This window comes from Mytilus galloprovincialis, chromosome 3, assembly GCF_965363235.1.
Source record: "Mytilus galloprovincialis chromosome 3, xbMytGall1.hap1.1, whole genome shotgun sequence".
Lineage (NCBI taxonomy): Eukaryota > Metazoa > Mollusca > Bivalvia > Mytilida > Mytilidae > Mytilus > Mytilus galloprovincialis.
In genome coordinates this window covers 48,230,060-48,252,031 of record NC_134840.1, presented here as the reverse complement: position 1 = coordinate 48,252,031, position 21,972 = coordinate 48,230,060, and the positions used below count along the sequence as shown (strand labels likewise).

Below are 21,972 nucleotides of genomic sequence, written 5' to 3'. Positions count from 1 at the left end.
GGTACAGCACTATATATATACAAAATGAAGTGATGGGTAAGGTTGCATCAAGCTAAACTACGCACCGCTACCCTTTACAATTTTAATTCCTGCGCCTATCATTTAAAAAGGTACATGTCCACATTGAAATTGCCTTTTCAAATAGTTTTCTTTACATTTAAACAAAACTACATTTACTTTAATGGGTGGTGTAATGTTTTCAAATGAAAAGGTCGCATGAATATCTTTTATATAAAAATTGAATGCAAAAAATTGTAACAAGGTTTTTCCATTCTCAATTTTATTTGACTCACTTTTTCATCATTTAACCCCAGGTTTTAGGTGAGGTTTGAGTTGCTCAGTCTTTATGTTTTTAATGTTGTGCTAAATGTATACTGTTGTTTGTCTGTTGGGTTTTTTCTATTTGTTAGTTTTATTTTCGACTCATGAGGTTGAATGTTCCTTTGGTATCTTTCGCCTCTCTCATAATATTAGTACGAAAAGTTTCATTCCGTCTGTCATCACTCTAGTGTGTATTGGTGCTTTCTTGTTTGCTATGCCGGTACTCTTCAATTTTGAACGAAGGCTTTCGATCATCAATACAACGGATGAGTTGAAAAACAGAAAAATAACACAGTTTTTATTGGAGGAAAGCTTAAAATTATTTCATTTTAATTCTTGTCCCCAGAATAGTCGTATTTCTTAGCTGATCTTCTAAAAGAAAATTGAAAGTTTCATCTCGTCAAAACTTCGTTCAATATTTCGAAAAAAAAAAATCAATTGAACCATTTTTTAAGGGAATGTGGAGCTTGTAGAAATATTGTGCTTTAAAATAAATCTTGTCATAGGGTAGTGCCTTGGTTTTTTTTGTATTTTGTTGTTTCTTTATCAAATCTTCTCAGTCTAAGTTGAAGGCCATACGGTAACCAGCTATAATAAAAAATTTAAGGTCCGAGTCACTTTGGACTTTGTTGAAAAGTTGTCTCACTTTGCAATACCACATCTTAAATCTTTAATCTTGAACCTCTCTGTCATTTTCTGACAATTTATTTATCTCTACTTTTTTATCATTCATCATAAAATTTACAGTGACATTCAATGTGTTAAAGGTTGAAATCCAATGCAGGGGCGGATCCAGCCTTTTTAAAAAGGGGGGTTCCCAACCCAGGACAAAGGGGTGGGGGTTCCAACTATATGTCCCCATTCAAATGCATTGATCGGCCAAAAAGGGGGGGTTCCAACTCCCGGACCCCCCCTCCCCCCTGGATCCGTCAATGTAATGAGTTCATAGTCAAGCAAATGAAGCAGGTTTTTTTCTGGCAAAAACTGGATGTTTGAAAGTGAAATATAACTGATATTCTCATCGAAGCCCTCAGTCAGACAATGTGTTTGTTGTATTGCAAATCATCCTATCATGAAAAGAATATTGACATATAAAGTCTGCTCATATCAAACGTTTTATGGTCCCTTTGAAAACGACGATTAATTAACTTTTGTGACACACCGAGTGTAAATAATAGTCAAAACTAGTCTCGTTGACAATTTCTCTTGTTTTTATTTCTTTTAAGCGTAATTTTCCATGAAATATTTAATTGGAGGACAGAAAAATTGCGCATTTCTTTTGATAATGCCTTGTATTTCGTCGGCAGATATGCGATTCAGTATCGAACTAATAGATAACGTTTAAGCAGTCTGATAATTGTAGTATTAGTGTCACCGACATCGCTTTTATATTTCATTTCGATTATTCATCTGTTTTAATCTTGTTAAATCCGATTACGTTCTCATGGAATATTACAAGTTAAAACGTTACCACGTGCTGGCAGAATGATGACATAAGTTACTCAGTATAGAACAGTTCATTTATCTAGTTTACAAAATATTTGTTGACAAAAGAATAGATAGCATTAGAGTGATCTGTGAAGACAAATTACTTTTTTTGTTTTAATATTTCACCAACTAAGTAACATGAATACTCTGAAAAATGCAAACGTTTACTACGGATAAAAAATTGAAATTCTTTAAAAGAAAATTGTGCAGATATCGTCCTTACCCGAAACACGTTTACGGTACGTCATGGTTCTGATAAAAATAACAAACAAGATATCTAGAGGTCACTGTTACATTTCAAGGTCGACTAAAGTTTAATACGAAAATTAACACTTTTAAAAAAAGAATCATTGTAGATGTGTATCAGTTTTCTCTGGTTTTCGCTGATCTCTGAAATTATAAATATTGCTAAGTTTCGGTCTGATTTTAACTGACCTTGCTCATGGGTCACGTGAGCTTGATAAGTAGCGTGTCGGCTTTCTCTTCGTCGTTGTAAACTTCATAACTATTTTCCTCGAAAGTCACATAGGCAAATGTTTTATCTATGGTAGAGAGAGTAACGACTTGATGTTACCGTAGATTTCCACGGGGTTATAAGGTTAAAAATAGTGCATCTCATAATCTTAAAGATATTGCAATTTTCATCTGGTTTTCGCAGAAATAGAAATTAAAATTAAACATTCTCAGACTTTCAGGTTATATTCATGTAGAGAATATTTATTTTCCTTATTTCGGGAGTTTTTACATTTTTTCTATATCTATGGTTTGAAGCATTATTTGTCACGTGTATTGTCTGTTGTCGCGTTAATCAACACTGTGCATACTTGTGTTAAAAATACGAAGTCTTTTGATGTAATAAAATACTTCATTTAATAAAAAAAAAAATACATATAATATTATTGTAAAACGTAAACTATTAGGAAACAGCATTCATTAAATCTGACTCTGACGAATCGTTTCGAAGAAGTGGCGTCCCAGAATGTGCGGAGATATTTGAATTGAGACGTTCAAAGCTATTTATATTGTAAGTGTCATTAGAAATCAAAACAATGCTTTCGTTCTCATCTATTTGTGTTAAATACATTTCATTCGGTGATTGGTTAAAACATACTGGATTGTCATTATCAACACAATTTGCATCTTTGTTATTTCCGGGTTTCCTAAGTGTTTCATAGTCATTTGAGGGAAACTTGGAAATGTTATCGCTGCATATTTCCGCTGTTGAATCACATTCATTTCCTTCTGGTTTCATTAGCACTAAATCTTCATCTGTGTTGCAGTATTTTCTATACGACTTTGAAAGAATTCCTGTATTCTCATTTTCGCTTTTGCAACTGTCAATGTCTTCATATATATGTTCTGCTAAACGTTTGCAGATACAGCGAGAATCGGACGAATGTTTGTGTATGGAATGTTCGTTGTCTGAGCAGTTTTCTGCTACAAAAATCTGCAATAAAAATAAGCAGTACCAGGTGAAAAATGTGTCATAAAAAGTCATAAATCATTAGCATATGAAAGGCATTTTTGCCAGTCAACTCGTATAAAAAATAAAAACAATAAACATATTTCTCCTACGAACCTGTAGACCTGGAACATAAATAATACTTAACGATTTCAACTTCAAAGAATTATATGATGTAATATCCATTGTATTGAAACGGGACAACTCTTTTGTCATTTATTAGAAAACACATGGTATAAAATAAATAATGACTTTTATTATGCCCGCGTCACACTGTCCCGATTTTTATATACGATGGACACCCGAATGCGAAAATTGTAAGTTCGTACGAAGTTGGTCCCGATCTCGTTAAAATACCAAAAAGTGACCGAAGCAAGTACGATGAATAACGAAGTCTATACGATGGTGCCGAAATTATATACGATAGCAAAAGATGGACATACGAAGGTAAACCGAAGACGGGTATTTAAGCTTCATATCTCAGCCGAAGCCTACACGATGGATCACGAAGGCTAAACGATGGATTACGAAGGCTAAACGATGGATTACGATGATGGTGCGATGGCCATACGATGTCTAAAAGATACGAACAGAATTTCGACAACATATCGTTTCTGTACAAGTCTGCCATGCATGGCGGGAAATCGATCTTTTTGTCTAATTCTTATAAAACTTAGTTTATTATCCCCTCGGCTTCTACGTGTAAGTTGCGTGTAGATGAAATTGTTATGGACACTCTAGAACCAAAATGATCAAAACTTTGTATGGTGTTACTCGTTAAGAATATCTTAAGCGCTATTGACTTTAAAGTTCAAAGGTCAAGGTCACAGTGGCAGTTGTAATACAAGGCAATATCACCCTTGTGGACACTCTAAAACCAATATGCTTCAAAAGATTTTAACCACATTTGGTATATGTTCCTCCTTGTAATGATCTGACATTTTTTACGTTCAAGGCCAAAGGTCATGCAGATGGACTTGTTTTTTCTCCTTGAAATAGCATAATACACAGGAAATTGGTTGCTCATTTTTTTACCTGCTGGTTCTAAAGACAATATTAAAGGTATTTCCAGTTACTGAATGTTTTGGTTGATTTCTAAAAAAATAGTTTATAAATATATGCATATTCAATTTACCATTTTCTGCATGTGTCATATACAAATATAGTGCACGGTCCATATTTGTCCCCAATATGTTACATACGAGGGGATGCCACGCTCGGCATTGCCTTGTTTGAACTGTAAAATGTGTGCACTAGTCTGAATAATCACCCATAATTATGCCCATGTTTACTGATCTATCTTAATAAAGGTAATAATGGGTTCGTTGATCCCTTTTATTCAAAAAGAGCTCTTTCCAGGAGAATATCATAATAATATAGACAAAAGGAAGGATGTGGGGAAAGCAACAAATGCGGCAAAATATGACATATAGAAAACAAAATGGTTATGGAGTACATTCGTGTGACAACAACTCAGACGATACCTAAAAAATTAGAATAATGAAGAAAAAGTTGGTTTCCCTATATGGGCGTTTTTCAATAAAAGCGTATCTTTCAGACCTAAAAAAAGTGGGAAATCAACTAGTCTAAAATTTAATTTCAAGAGTTATTTTGAATACCTCTATTATAGACCTGTTTGTAAACAAAAAGTGCAATCTTAAATATTCTTTAAAATGATATTATTTTCATAATTTGTGTACTGTTTCGTAGGGGACTTTTGTCCCCTACGAAACTTCTTCTAAACACACATTTTTTTTGCAATTTTAAATGTTTCCTATAGACATTCCAGTTTGTTTACTTTGAATACTAGAAAAATCTCATTTTTTTCTGAATTGGAAAACCATTTTTATCGATAAAGATTAGACAGTACTTCACATATGAAGGTACAACTCATGTTACGTAGTGAACATTTTGATGCGTTTCGTAGTGGACAAAACCGTTTCGTAGTGGACAAAAAGTTTCGTAATTGACATCAACCCTATTATATGTTAATAATAAAAACATAATAAAAATTACATGAAACTAACCCTTTTTATTTGTTTTGCACGAATATAATTGAAAAAAGATTTAAAAAAGACTGCATGGTAGTGGTAGTGTCCACTACGAAACGTTTTTCTCCCATACTTGTTTCGTAGGGGACCGTTTCGTAGGGGACGTATTCGCATATTTTATTTTTTCCCCACAATCCCTATATTGCAATAGTAACAAGACTGATTGTATTCATCAAAGCATTTATTAAGCTGTACACTGATATTTTTTTCATAATTTTAAAACCAGATACTGATGGAGATTTGACCCGTTTCGTAGTGGACATTAACAAAAATACGGTATCACTCTGGTCCATTTGATGTGCTCAATTTTTCTTACCAGCAATTTAATTGCCGTTATAAAAGCATCACTTCTTTTGTAAGACCCTAATGTTTATATCTCTTGCAAACAAAAATTACATTGATTTTATAAAACTGTTTATTGGCAAATTTTAATGACTTCGTTTCGTAGTGGACATTTGGTGAGGGACATACCTTCTGAAATTAAAAATCCTATATTGAAAGCTGTTTATTAAAATATGTTGGCTCTGAACATACTTTTGAATTATTAAAGAACTTATGTAAAGTAAAAATAACATTTATTTCTTCATTTTTTTACGATATTTTAGAGTATGAATGTTGAACAGGCGGTCTAGGGACATGCCATTTTGGTTGTTTTGGACAATTCAGGAGTCAATATCTTATCAATCCCTCTAAAAATAAACTGTTTCTTTGCTTAAAAATGTTAAATCTAATTCAATGTACTGACTGCACAAAAAAGTACTTGCAAAGATCAAACACATTTTTTTAAAGTGGCTGGGACAAGAAAATACGTTTTTATCGAAAAACGCCCATATACGTGTAACTGGTGTACGAGGCGCGTTTATGATTTTCATTATGTTACTTAATATGAAAAATTGACAAAAAATAATATTTTTCTTGTAAAAGTAAATCCTGAGCCTGTAATAGCTGCTCTCCTTGTTCCATTTGAATTAATAGAAACAACGCTGTCGCCTTTCTTGTTCTCATAGAATCATATGATATGAGCTCCATGTTTTGTGAACGTCTTTCTTAACTGTCGTATTAGACTGACCAGTGCATATCGCGCATGGCACTTTAAATGTATTTTAGCGCGAAAATTAACTTACATTTAGCTGGATTTATTGCCGTCGTAGTTCCATCTTGTCGCCTTCGTACTTTTATTCGATGGCAACACGACTGGATTACGAGGTCTTCACGAAGTCGTGTTGCCATCGTAAGACCTTCGGGTATCTTCGTGATTCATTCGTGTAGACATCGTAATGTCAAAACTGCCCGATGGAAACGATGGAAACACGAATGCAATACGATGTGCAAAGATGCATTCCCGGTGACATTACGATGGTGAGGATGGTGAACCGAACTCAATACGAACCCTCAACATCGGACGCACCTTCGGGGATTTTTTAACATGTTAAAAAATTTAGAACCCTTCCCGAAGTTTTCCCCGAAGGCTAGAAAAAGTGGCCGATGGTTAAAGATGGTTAAAGATGGCACTACGAATAGCCCGATCTGGATACGATCAGTCCCGATTTTGAAAATTTCCATTATCGTGTTGTCATCGGCGTAAAAATCGGGACAGTGTGACGCGGGCATTAAGATACTACAATGCTGTGCGGCATGCTATACTTATACCCGCTGTTAAATTATATCATCTTGGTAATAACTTCTATGATTATCGTTTCATATTTAAGAAATATTATACATCATCTGAATATTCATGAATTACTTTTTTTTTAAAGCTGATGTATTTTTTTCTTCTTATTATAACACGACGAGGTGAAGATTAAAATACCCGTAAAAAATCATAGCAATATTTTAACTATCATGGTAAGCCAAAACAACACGTTTATCTAGAATACTTTTCATTATAAGTCAGATTCCACGAGACTATCTGAACTACGAACGATGAAACGGTTTTAAGCCAATCATTTTTGGAATAAATGTATAGATAAACTTATCAATAGTTTCAGTCCACACCAGATTGCAGAAGGAAATACGGCATCTTTAAAACCGCGATCTATACCTGCCCCATTGGCACTAGTCGTTTTCCCGATGAATTCATTTTCCCTTTATAAAAAATCTGCGAATTAATGTCCCAATTTACACTACCTTGAACCATCTAGCAACATATAGTGACGATAACTCATCATCCTGGCTTTTTGTTGTAAATTTGTATTCACTTCCATTTCCATCTTCGGATATAATTGTGCTTATGTGTTCTATGACATATTTATCACGTGATAACTGGAACCAACCACACTCACGCCTGTAAAAAAACCAACATTATCAGTTATCTGTATTAACAGATTTTATGTATAAATATGGAAAAGTATATAAAAAAAACAAAAACTTCGAAAGATATATTCCTCCATTGTAAGCATATAAATTTAGATCCTTATGAACAATGTATCGCTCACCTTAGCTCATGACCACACTTCCGGGTTAATAAAATACGAATACACTTCAAAGCAGAGAATAACTTTGCAATTCTTGGCTTGTATGTAAAGGCACCTGTCCCTGTTTATTTTTTTACCCTATATAATTAAATATGAAAAATTTACCGTGATGACATTCTCAAAATGATAAATCATTTTTTTAGATAAGTTAAAGCAAGTTGGGATGGGATAGAAAACCGCAGAACGAGTGACATTTCTCAAATATGCGAGTTATGTTCCTTGTATATAAAAAAAAACAAAGACTGTGGTAAGTGCCCGTACTTGAATAAAAAAAAAGAAGATGTTGTATGATTGCCAATGAGACAACTCTCCACAAGAGACCAAAATGACACAGAAATTAACAACTATAGGTCACCGTACGGCCTTCAACACTGTACAAAGCCCATATCTCATAGTCAGCTAAAAAGGGCCCCGAAATGACAATGTAAAACAATTCAAACGAGAAAACTAACGGCCTTATTTATAAAAAAGAAGATGTGGTATAATTGCCGTCCTTGGACCTATTCAAACGAGTTTTATTACCACTTGGATGTTTAATTTAAGACTGTTGATGATAGGATGTTAGTGATACAGACATGTCTGAAATTGAAAGAAAGTTGAGATAAGAGATATAGCTTTCCTTTGTCACATATGATTAAAGGGTTAAGGGGACGCGAAAGATACCATAGGATTATTCAAAGTAAAAAAAAAAACGAAAACGCCAGTGCATACAACAAAACAAAAGCGACGAAAAAACAAACAAGTCTTCAAATTAAAACACACCATTAGGCAGAGCAAAACAGTCCCAGAAGTGATGTCATGTGAACCGGAAGGGTAAGAAAGTCTGATCCACACGTGATACCTGTAGTTTCACCCCATAATACGTTATCTTGTTTTAGATGTAAACAGCTTGTGTTGGTCTTTGGGTTTTTTTCATAGACATAAAACTGATTGATACAAGGAAAATCCCAAATGACAAACCGACTTATATCGTGACAAACATTTCTTTTTGAGTTTGAATTCCTTCAGCAGCTAGATTTCAACAAATTGCGTGCCAATTGTTCAATTAAAGTACTATTAACTGATCTCAAAACGTATTTTTTACCCCGAAAAAGTAAAATCAGAGCAAACAATGTAGCTGTAAATGTTGAAAATGTGTTCACTTATAGGGTCTTTGCATCGGAACTAAACACATTTATTCAAAAACCAGTCGTTGGCATGACACGGGTTATGTTCTTCTCATATATGTTATGATGGTATGATACTAAACCCCTAACGGGAAGGATTGTGCCTGATGTTCATATGATGAAATCATAATCTTTCAGTCAGTTTAATTGAAGTCTGGAGCTGGCATGTCAGTTAACTGCTAGTAGTCTGTTGTTATTGATGTATTATTGTCATTTTGTTTATTTTCTTTGGTTACATCTTCTGACATCAGACTCGGACTTCTCATGGACTGAATTTTAATGTGCGTATTGTTATGCGTTTACTTTTCTACATTGGCTAGAGGTATAGGGGAAGGGTTGAGATCTCACAAACATGTTTAACCCCGCCGCATTTTTGCGCCTGTCCCAAGTCAGGAGCCTCTGGCCTTTTTTAGTCTTGTATTATTTTAATTTTAGTTTCTTGTGTACAATTTGGAAATTAGTATGGCGTTCATTATCACTGAACTAGTATATATTTGTTTAGGGGCCAGCTGAAGGACGCCTCCGGGTGCGGGAATTTCTCGCTACATTGAAGACCTGTTGGTGACCTTCTGTTGTTGTTTTTTTCAATGGTCGGGTTGTTGTCTCTTTGGCACAGTCATTCCCCATTTCCATTCTCAATTTTATCGTATTGCTGGGTGTTTAGTTACTGAAGTAATGGTTTATTATTTATATAAAAAGAAGATGTGGTATGATTGCCAATGAGACAACTCTTCACAAAAGACCAAATGAAAACCCCAAATGAATGACAAACAGACTTATATCTTGACAAACATTTCTTTTTGAATTTAAATTCCTACAGCAGCTAGATTTCAACAAATTGCGTGCCAATTTGTTCAATTAAAGTACTATTAACTGATCTCAAAACGTATTTTTTACCCCGAAAAAGTAAAATCAGAGCAAACAATGTAGAATGAAATTCAAAACAGTGTGGCTGTGGCCATTGATTGACACATAAAATTCATCCATTGACTGGGACAATTTACGTGAACGTTTGTCTGTAACGACCACTGTTCACGACGTACCTACGATAGACATTTAAACTGTTGGGTCACCAAAGGTTTCTTAAAGCCTTTAATTATAAAATAATTCGAAAAATTAATCAGGAATAACCTTTATGTTTTGATTTATATAATTGATATAAATCAAAACATCGTGTTATTTCTGATTAATTTTTCGAATTACTTTATTAAGGTGTTGAGAACCTTTGGTGACCCCATAGTTTAAGTGTCTTTAAAAAGTACATAGTGAGCAGTGGACGTTACATACAAACGTTCACCTAAATTGTCCCAGTCAATGGATGAATTTAATGTGTCAATCAATGGCCACAGCCACACTGTTTTGAATTTCATTCTAGCTGTAAATGTTGAAAATGTGTCGTGTTGCTGGGTGTTTAGTTACTGAAGTAATGGTTTATTATTTATATAAAAAGAAGATGTGGTATGATTGCAAATGAGACAACTCTTCACAAAAGACCAAATGACACAGAAATTAACAACTATATAGATCACCGTACAGCCTTCAACAATGAGCAAAAGGTCCATATCGCATAGTCAGCTATAAAAGTCTTGCATTGCTAAATGTCTATTGATTTATAGTATTTGCTTACTCAGTACGACATTCTAATATGGTATATGATAAAAAAAAAATACATGTATATGACTTTACATGTAACAAAGTATAAAACTATATATATAATTAGATTGCGGCGTTACTTTCATAATAAATGCATGTTCTGTCAAATAATATCGCTTACCTTGCAAACCCGGCGAGTGTTATAACAACCATGACTAGAAGAACAGAAAGACAAATTCCTACAGTAGTAGAGATACAGTCCTGACCACACGTGTCAAAAATCCAAGCACCACTCACGTGACCCGATGTCGGAAATAGTTTTGGCACTTTAATATCACATCTTTTAGCTATATTTAGAATTATTGACATCCCTTTTTCTGGTCCCAATTTGGTCAATAAATCGTTAGAGAATAAATCGTCCTTAAATTCGTCTGGTGGGCAGGGTATATGTTCCCAGATTGTTAATGGATCTATTGGAAGTTCTGGTAACTCACAAACATCACAAAATTCTGAAGTCATCTTTCACATAATGATGTCATCTGAAACAAACAAAAATCAGTCAAGTTTAAAATGCTTTTATTGCTTTTACTTTTAGAATTAATTTTCAGAGGGATTGTATAATTTAAATCTAATATGCACATATACTTAAATGGTACATGATGTATAAAATTGAAGCAGAATCCGGGAGCAGAATAGACAACCGGGTGCTGGATTTTCTTCGCTGTGTTGAAGACCCACAGGTTGCCTTGGCTGTTTTCTGCTCTTAGGTCGGGTTGTTATCTCTTTAACATATTCCTAATTTCCAATCTCAATTTTATCGTAATTAACTATATCCAAATGTTAAAATGTATAATACATGTATGTTTCAAAATGTTCTATAATTTATTTGAATATGACTTAAAATGAGAATAGAGCACACATTCAGTCCAACAGCCTGTAACAGTACAGTTCCTGAATTGTACCTTCAACATTTGTAAGTATACCTTAACCCTTTACTGTATGGAATGTGAACGTTACAACATATTTAAGACCTGGGATTTATATAAACAACCATTTCATCAAATTTAGAATTAAATTAATCACTAATGGACAAATTTGTCTAAAGCCTTTAGCAAGTTCTTTTGTTTCATTATTTTATAACAAAATGAAATCTGTCTCACATATAGTAGGAAGAAAAGATACATTTCTAATAAGCCATCTTTAATTAAATTCGTTTATTTTAACCCAGAGCTAGTTATGTTGTTATTGTATTATTTGTATTTGAAGGATTAAGCAGTCTGATTATATTTGTATCAAGTTATGTTCAGATAGACTAGACAATATCCATCGCTTATTTGTTTTTTCCGACGTGGACATGATGGTACGAGCCCAACAGTTAATTAAATTTTTAAAAAAGACTATAGATAATGCGCATTGAACTATGTTTTATACATACAAACATGAATGATATCAACGGAAGAATTCAAACCATACACTTCTTTGTAATAGTGATATTTTTCTTCCTGGTGATTTGCATGGAGAGGATTATATTTGTAACGGTTTAAATGACTTTAATACGAGTCTTTAGACAAATAAATTCGTCCTTGATATGCATGAAATATTTGCCACTGGCAAATATATAAAATTCATCACGGAGTTATACATATCTTTAACTATTTAAATACATGAAACCCAGTTAAATGTTAGAATATATTTCAAGACCAGCCAGAACCAGACTCCCTTTTTATCATTATAAATGTGTTTGGTGAATATATCTTAGTGTGATCCAATATGCATGTAACACGAATACCAGAATTATCGACAAGCAATCGATTGAGTTATGTCAACTGTTTTTATTTGAAGACTATAATCCATAGTCTAACAATAATACAACATTGTTCTGAAGTGAACATCTGTATACTTGGCCATGATTACATATTGTGCGACATAATATAAAATTAATAAGGATCAGAAATGTAAGATGAAATCGACTTATCCTTACCTAATGAACTAAAAATAAGATGTAGTTGTATATGTCTGCAACATTTGTTACATGTGAGATATCAAATATCAAATTCTTAATTATTTTTGTGCAAAAAAAATCTAATAAGAGTAAATGTCATATCGGTATTTCAATATCTAAGTCTGCAAGATTATATATGTAGGACTCTAAAGTGCGATAGGGACGCTAAAGTGCGATGGCCACGCTAAAGTGCGTTTGTGTACGCTAAAGTGCGATGGCCACGCTAAAGTGCGTTTGTGTACGCTAAAGTGCGATGGCCACGCTAAAGTGCGTTGGTGTACGCTAAAGTGCGATGGTCTACGAAAGCATAGATGAAAGCGACGTCATTTCATTATGACGTTAACATCTTTTTGACAAACAAAAATGGACATGCCTGAAAGTAAATTAAGTATTTTTGACAATCTTCTTTTACCAAGGGTTACGATATTTAACAATAGGTTAAAATTTAACCAAAAGATGAACAACCGGGCCCAGCAGTCCATGACTTACTGAATTTTAAAACTAGCTGTGTTATACCGGCGGAACCAAATGTATTTCTTTTTGGAAACTTTCCTGCAATCTACCATTTTACTTTACAGTAAAGGTGAAGAATAGTAAAGAGTCTTGATAGGTGGTCGTTCAACTCTGTATTCTTTATTTTTTCAGACACTTTTCTCTAGTCTTTATACATTTTGGCAATTATTCTCTATTCTTTTTATTTTAGCATCCCACTAATTAATTTCTATTTAAGAATTGAATGCTCTTTTTTGTAAATTTATTGGGGTGTAAAAGCGTTGAGCGAAGTACATTTTGTATGAAGCGCGGAAGCGCTTCATACTAAAAATGTGCGCACGGTCAACGCTTTTACAACCCTATAAAGTTACAAAAAAAAAGCATTCAATACTTATAATTACATTTTTACCTATAGGATCATGAAAACACGCCTTTTATCAAGGTTTTTATTTCGTTTACCTGTGCTCTTTATTGTGGGACCTCGTGTCATCATGAATGAAAAGTTGCATTGTGTAGTGCAATTGATTAAGGAATATCGCGAGATTGCTAGTTAGCCAATCAGAATAACGTATTATAATGAAACATACATCTAATGTAATCATTCTTTAATATTTTGGCCCATTATTCTCTATTCTGTAAACCCTATCCACACCCCATATATATAATATACATATGCCTTAATACTAGTCTTCTTGTGTCCTGTTTCTGTTGCTGGCTATTGGGTACATTTATATATATAATACTGTTAAAGTCGTTCATCGTTTAAATTAAATTATGTTAATATAATTGAAAATCAACGTCAGTAAAAACAACATACGTTCAAAGCGAATAAAATTTAAAATTGTAGCCTAAAACAGTATTTGTAAATTATAAAAGTTATGCTTAGGCGCCCTACTCGCTAGGAAACAGGAGAAAAAACTCGCCTATTTTCTCCGTTTCTTAAAGTACAAATCATAGTTATATTTCCGACAGACAATGTACAAATATTGTATATTTTTTTATGTACACAAAATGTAATTAATTTAGACTGAAATTAAAGATTGTTAAAGGAAGGTGTTCAATGTACTGTTAGAAAGCTGCGTGAACGGCAAGATAGATTCTATATCAATTATCCAAGCACTTTATTTACTACGCTCGAATTCGATTTGAAAACTCTTTTTTATATTTCAAAACTCATGTCATTTACTTGCATAAATAAAGTCAGCATAGTAGAAAAACTTCAATTTAAAAACATCTGTTTCAAACATAACTGTGCTATACCCCATTAGCAAACTAACTTATGTAATGTGACCATCACAGTGTTTTGGTCAAACACTGTACTTTTCGTTTTAATTCATTGTACTTTAGCCTCTTTTAAGCAATCTTACGTTAGCCGCTGCGTGTTATACCATCGCACTTTAGCGTGAAACATCATCGTACTTTAGCGTAGACCATTGCACTTTAGCGTGACCATCGCACTTTAGAGTACCATCGCACTTTAGAAACTTACATATATAATGCAAATACAAACTAACTTGGTAAAATTGAAGCAAAACTGATTCAACATGACACTTTTTTCTGATTGTCATTTTATAATGTACAAAACTCTTACTTATCAAATAAGGTCACCACGTTATCTTGACAAATAATGTCCTCTTTAAAAAGATTCACCAGTTAGACTTGTAACAGAACATGCCCAGTACTAAATGAGTTGTATAACAGGATTTGAGATAGCTGAGTTGGGCTTATATAGCCCCAGTCACACTGTCACTTTTTATTCCGTTTTAAAATGCTAAGTTTTAACTACGTTTTGAATAAAACTGTCCCGTTATTTGAAAACGTTTGTGCTACGTTCTTATCACGTAAATAATAATATATTTTATTGTTATAAAATTTAATATAATAGTTATATAAAACACATGTTGTGTTAGGCTCTGATCCTGTCCATAATGTTATAGTATGGCATTAGTTTTCTGTTTTGCTTTTTCCAATCATATTGTGTTGTGAAATGATGCCCTTTATGGGTTCTTGATTAGATTAATAAAATTCTTATCTTATCTTATCACGTTGTGCTACGTATTAGTACGTGTAGGCCCATGTTTTCACCACGCATTGATACGTTCCGATACGTAGTAAGCACATTTTGTTACGTTCCGCTAGGCTTTGATACGTATATACTAGGTTTCTACTTTGTTTCAATTTTCACTACGTTTGTTGTTAAATTTTCAAAACCTACGGGGCAGGTCCCGTTTTGAACAAAGGATCACTACATTTCGATACGCTTCGATACGTATATTCCCGTTTCGCTTCGCTTTCAAAACGTAGTAAAACGAAGCTCTTGAAACGTGACAGTGTGACTGGGACTTAAGGGGTTTCTTTGGGAGTTAGTCAGGAACTTTGTTTTCAACCTTTTGTTCTTGTAAATTCTACAATTTAAAAACTTATCAGTGCATGCATATCAGGAATCTGATTTTCAGTAGTTGTCGTTTGTTGATTCGGTTCATAGTTGTTTCTCGTTTCTCGTTTTTTTGTATAAAGATTAGACCGTTGTTTTTCCCATTTGGATGGTTTCACACTAGTAATTTTGGGGGTCCTTTATAGCCTGTTGTTCAGTGTGAGCCAAGGCTCCTTGCTGAAGACCGTACTTTCACCTTTAATGGTTTACTCTTATAAATTGTGACTTGGATGTAGAGTTTTCTCATTGCCACTTATATCACATCTTCTTATATCTATATACTATACTGTTTTCAAACTTAAGTGAAATGCTCTTCATAACTTCAGTGATAGTAAGATTCCATATGATACAACACATATTACAAATGGTTAAAGTACTTAAAATGTATCTGCATCTTTAATAAGCGTTACGTAGACATTTATTTTTGCCTATAACTCGCAAATTTACGGGAAAAGGTGTAAAATAATGACCATACATTAGATACTTTTGACAGGAACAAAAATTGTTGGCGTCCATGAGGAAATGGTATAGTGTTGGAGACTTGCGTGCAGTGAAGAAAAGATTATTTATGAAGGTGTGAATATTTTGATGATCAACGGGCTTCAATTACTCATGGGAGTTTAGGCTTTCTCTTTTTGATATCATATTTTATACTTTTGGCGCAAAATTATTGATATTTCTTTGCATATCTATGTGACATTAACATCGTATCTCAAGACAATGCACTGTAAGGAAACAGTACAAGTATGCATTTGATATATAATTTATAATTTACATAAAGTGCTATAATTTTTCAGCAAAAAATTTACATGTTGGCCATTAAAGTCATAAGAAAAGAGTGACCGGTGAAAAATAATGTTCTTCCAATTCTTGAACCAATGCATACAAACATCATAAACTTAGTCTTCTGTGCACGAATTTATCATTTTTTTCGTGTAAATTTCGTATAATCGTTAATTGTCTTTTTCAATCGGTCAGTGTTGTTGTGAAAATATGGCAGGTAATTAAAGTTCGTGTTTTGAAGCCGAAGTTTAACGATTGTCACTTGTTTGTCAACAATCGATAAAAAAGCAACAAAAAAGCATGGAAATTGAGCACGTGTTTACATGTAAATTCAGATAATAGTTTATTTTAAGGACACCCATGCGTATTGTGATCACCGGATTTTTACGAGATGGTTCACACTGAGGTCACTTTGCATACGGAAAATATGTCGGGGGAAGCAATTAAAAAAAGTAAACTTCTTCTAAATATGAATAAATTAAAGAATTTTCTTCAGAAAAAAGTATATGTACATCAGTTTTATAATGAAAACTATCCATTGAGTTATAAAAAAACGTATGCATTATTTTTTTGATTTGAGGTTTCTTATGACTTTAAACAAGAAAAGACAAGATAATACAGTGATTCATTTTACCATACAAAAGCAGTGAAACGTCCTCGTTCTTTCTGGACTGTCAATTAAATAAAAGTGTTTTTTTTTAACCTGGTTCAACTTCTAAACTTAAATATGACAGTTTGGTATAAATTTTGGGCAGGTTTGTAAAACTTTTGAAACTTGAAAGATGAAATGTCCTAAAACGAGTCTGTGAATCTTTTTTTGCCTAACTCGAACAGCTAAGGATACTTTACATGTACTAAAATAACATTCAAAAATAAATAGACTTAACAACCACACCATAAAGTTCATTTTAAAGCAAATTATGCGGTATGGGTTTTTCCTCATAATTGAATGCCGTACACCGACATATATAGTTGTTCACTTATATGTCATTTTGGTCTCTTGTGGAGAATTGTCTCACTGGCAATCATACCTCATCTTCTTATTTTTAAATTGACTCAAATCAAGTCAAAATATTTGTTGAATAGCGTTATTCGTTTTGGTTTATTTTGAAAAATTTTGTTGGTGATTTATCTTCAATGTTATTATAATCTTCTTTTGCTCACCATACCATAAAAAGATACTGTTAATTCTGATATAAATGTGTGCATTTATAATTTGATTTAATCTGATTTTTACATCATCATATTAGCATGTTATTTTGTTGGAGGAATAGTGTTAAAAGGGGAATAACTCAAAATTGTATTTCGTCAGCTTAAGTTTTGTCGCCACAGAAAAAAAGTATAACTTGTAACAGTTTTCTTAATACAGTTTTACTTTAGATAAATGTATTTAAAAATTCTGTGCTATCTTTTGATTGATGAATTTTTCGTTGCTTGTTTAAGATACAGTGGTAAAAATTAAATTCCAATGTAGAACTTTAATACTTGATGATGAAAACATATCATATGGTTCTGCAAAATGGGTCGACGGCATGAATAACGAGAATTTTGATTACCACTTGAAAATGACTATATATGATGGATAGTGGTAGAAAATTTGCTTTACAACAGGTCACAAATGAACCTTCAAAGCTGTTGTTACAAGGGTTTTAAACGTTGAAGACATGCTGTGTAGCACAAACCCTATACGGGGTTCGATTTATGACCCTATTCTGACTGGACGTTTTTGTGTACGTATACATCCTACACAGCCAAACGGATTTAACAGACATGTTTTACCTCCAGTCAACCCTTTTGTGTATGTAATATTTTTAAAATGTTGTAATTTGTGTAATCAATCAACAATGTCCTTAACCTACATATGTACATGCAGTTATTCGACTTAATAAAAGGTTTTTTTGCAGACCTTTTAAGATCAGTATGAAATTATTCCCTATAACCTATAGTCATCACATTAATTTCTTATTAGAAATGATTTTAAAACAATTGATAAATGTGCCCTTATGATTAAACAAAACCTTGTCAGAAAACGGAGGTTGGAATTCTTTGTTGTGGAACTGATGACCTATATATAAAGTATCTGTATATATATTTTTCTGCCTTCATCCTTCATTTTTCTAGTCTTCGATGTTCTTGACATTTTTATGTCTTCATTATATGGGGTCATGTCAGTCCTTGGTGTGGTACGTGAGGCATAAGCGAGTTACGCTTGACGTTTTTTTTGTTTTGTTTTTTTCATTTATATATTATAAATGATTTTAAACAACATTTATGATATATGAAAACAACACGTTAAATTATTTTATGCGTCTGAAGAGGTTTTCTGGAATTTCCTTCATCAGGAACGCTCGAATATTTGTATTGAATGCCGAAAATATATAAGAACCGAAAAGTTAAAGAGCTATGACAAAACAAAGTACCTAAAAATATCCAAATTCATCTAAGGTCAACTTTGCCTGAAGGATTTATATGTTTACTTATATCATAGCTAATTTATAACACTTTTATACAACACAAACACTTACAAAATGTATTTTCAAAATAGCCTTATTTAATTTGTCATCACATCATTATAATATTATCAATATATCTTATAATTTTCATTTTGTCCTGTATATTTTGGTTAAAACACGCGATCTCATCTCGAATACATGTTAAACATTATTTGTGTAAAATGTATATAAAATTCTATAATAAAAACTTACCTTTACAAACATATGTAAAATGGAATAATACTTGTGTGGCAAATTTTGTTTAGTAACCACTTTTCTGAAAAAGTAATTATTCCCAGATAAATCAACAACTACTTGTTAAAATGCTAGGTTAAAACACAGCGGTAATACTCATAAATGTGCTATTTGAGCTACCTTGTGAAAAGTGACTTTAAGTTTTTATTTTCAACAAAGAAACCTGAATGTTTTAGTGACATGCGATATGTAAAAGCTCATGTAGGATAATGATACATGTCTACACGACTAAACGTAGTAATGGCCTCAATTTCGAAAATTTAACAGTAAATGTATCTTAAGAAGGATTTTATTCAGACATAGAAGCCCCGCATACACAGTAATAAGGCTTGCAAATCGGATTTAGTATCACTCGGTTGGATTTAATATAGCATGATATTACTGCAATAGATATAAGTCTGCAATAAAACCACAATCACTGCATAGCAGTACAATATAATAGATATCTTTTCTAAGGTTATATTTACAGAGATGTAACATAATTATATAAATACTTAGAATATTGACGGTTTATGGCTTGTACAAATAACATTAAATAAGTTTCGTGCATTCGAAGCGTTTTTTTTTTTATTTACCTACATCAGGAACGCTCTCACCCAAACATTTGAAAACCAGAAATGTTTAAATATATATACATATGTATACGTAGAAATGTAAGGAGGTATATGACCAAAGGGTATCTAAATAGAAAAGAAAATCCAACTTTGTCCGAGTAACCTCCAAACTACATGTCAGTACAATAATCCATGATTTGGATTAATATCATTTTTAAAACTATATACGCTTTAACCGCTTGACATTTTTTCAATTTACATACAACTTTCATGTATATGAAAAAAAAATATTGTATGCATAAATAATTTTAAATCGGAGCTTACCAGAAGCGTGAGAGAATTAACTGATTTCGTAGATGTAAAAAATTAAATCAAATTTGCATCTAAATTATACATAATACAGAAGTATACCATATCTAATAGGAGGGGAAATTGGTACATTAACATTCATACGTCTTACTAAATGTACCGGGAAGAAGGGGTTTGACAAATATGTACATATCTACTTGAGATATTATACCATTAGTTTTAGTAATTGACATGAACTTAAATAATACACTCATCCTCAATCACGGAGAAAGATATTTAAGGATATATTAAGAGATACAGTCAGAGACATTTCTCGTTACGTCCGCCCTGTTTTCTAGGTAACTTTTCATATGAACACGAATAATTTAGTAACGTCTTCCTCTTTCAATTACTTGTAAATCATCAAAGTTTTATCTATTTTTTTTTTTAAATATAGAGTTTTTGGTTCAATTAGATACATCTTTTCACTCATAGCAAACGTCTACTCACAGGAATAAAGTCAGAAGTAAAGAACGCGTATATAAAAGGTCTTTACTTCTACTGGCCAGTTAGTGCCCATATTATTGCGTTTACGTATCTTATACAAACCCAAAGGACACCGATTTAGTTGTTTGGTTGATTTGGTAGGAACATCAATACCCTTACATAAATATAACCACAAAGCCAGCTGTCGCTGTTTCCCACATAATAAATATCAAATGTTCACCATTTGTAATAATGAGGTACTTATATATAGAAAATTACTGTCATCTAATCACGGTGTTTTTAACAGTGACAAGAAAATAACGGTAGATACTGGATGAAAATGGACATAAAATTGTTGCTTGGTCATTGATAACTAAGAGCGATAAATAATATACTGAGGACAATAAGGTGTGACCTAGCTGACATTCCCAGGCTGGCTTTTTTTACTACAGGAGATCCACCTTATAGAATATTTTAAGTCTTAGGTATGGCTGTACTATTCCCTCCCCTTCAGAAATTTCTGGGGTCTTTCTTCGTCCCCAGGCCACATTGTAGCAGCTAAAAAGCTTTCTATTAGAACACAAAAAAAAACCCTCTTGAAATATTTAAGAAAATTTCTATATTGATGTCTACATCCCCGTCACATTATAATAGATAAATGCCTATCATCAGCTTGTCAACAATTTGTCACGATAGTCGTGCACATTTTTGAAAAAATCAGGTATATATAACCAACTCGTTTAAACGAAGAAAGATCTATATAACTTATGTCATTCGATGTATATTTTTTTCACAGCTGCATAATAAAACTCAATGTTTACACATACCCTGAAGGGGGTCAACAAACAATAGCGGCTTTACCTTACAGATAAACCACAGATATACATATGTATGTATGATAGTCATCCTATCAGGCTTGCTGCTCTTCTTTGTTTTTGATGTATATCGGTGATAAACTCCCGACTAATTGCATTATCTTTAATCAGCCCACTCACCTTGTAATTCCGTATCTCTTTTCCAATCATTTGTTACACGGTAGTGATCAGATAAAATATTCCCCATGGCTCATGGCATATATCATATGATTTTAATGTTTTCTGTGTCTCTCATCACATGGTATATCAAATTGATGTCTATAATTGACCTTTTTCTTCCAATTGATATATAATTTGTGTTCATCAACTACAGTATCTTAATGAGACCTCACGCCTATACAATAGAAACCTTATACCTTATGGGAACATGGCATATATACATTTTGAAGTACAATCCTTTCTCAGAAAGTTCCCTCGCCACCGTTCGACAAAGTCGTGACAGTTTATTGCAAAAAAAAAATAATATTGCATAAACTCATTTAAACCTTTAACGATTTTTCACCCACAAAAACTATAATTGATCACATGCAATGTCCCTTTAAACTTTTAGGCTGTACTTATATATATAATTTAGAAATGTTTTAACACGATATATTAGATGAAAAGAGTAGATTTCGAAAATGAAATTTTCGGATATTTGAATAGTAGTTATATTTCGCAATGTTCTCACTAATATATCATGATTTTTTTATATATCTTAATTGAAGTCGATTACACGTATAATTAAACTTAAGTCGTCGGATATTTATTATGCTT

At 32.8% G+C, this 21,972-nt stretch overlaps 1 long non-coding RNA gene across 4 annotated transcripts in view; it reads right to left on the bottom strand.

Moving 5' to 3' along the window:
- Positions 1 to 2,654: 2,654 nt before the first annotated feature.
- The window catches only part of LOC143068174 (uncharacterized), a 30,669-nt gene continuing 11,351 nt past the window's right edge, over positions 2,655 to 21,972 (bottom strand). For 2 of the 4 annotated variants that reach the window (XR_012976124.1, XR_012976125.1), the window contains exons 2-5: positions 18,972 to 19,035; positions 10,737 to 11,094; positions 7,450 to 7,606; positions 2,655 to 3,256 (exon numbers count right to left, since the gene is read on the bottom strand). This is a non-coding gene — a long non-coding RNA (uncharacterized LOC143068174). Of the gene's footprint in view, positions 3,257 to 7,449; positions 7,607 to 10,736; positions 11,095 to 18,971; positions 19,036 to 21,336; positions 21,477 to 21,972 lie in introns of those variants that run through there. The other 2 variants (XR_012976126.1, XR_012976127.1) reach the window with 2 other exon arrangements.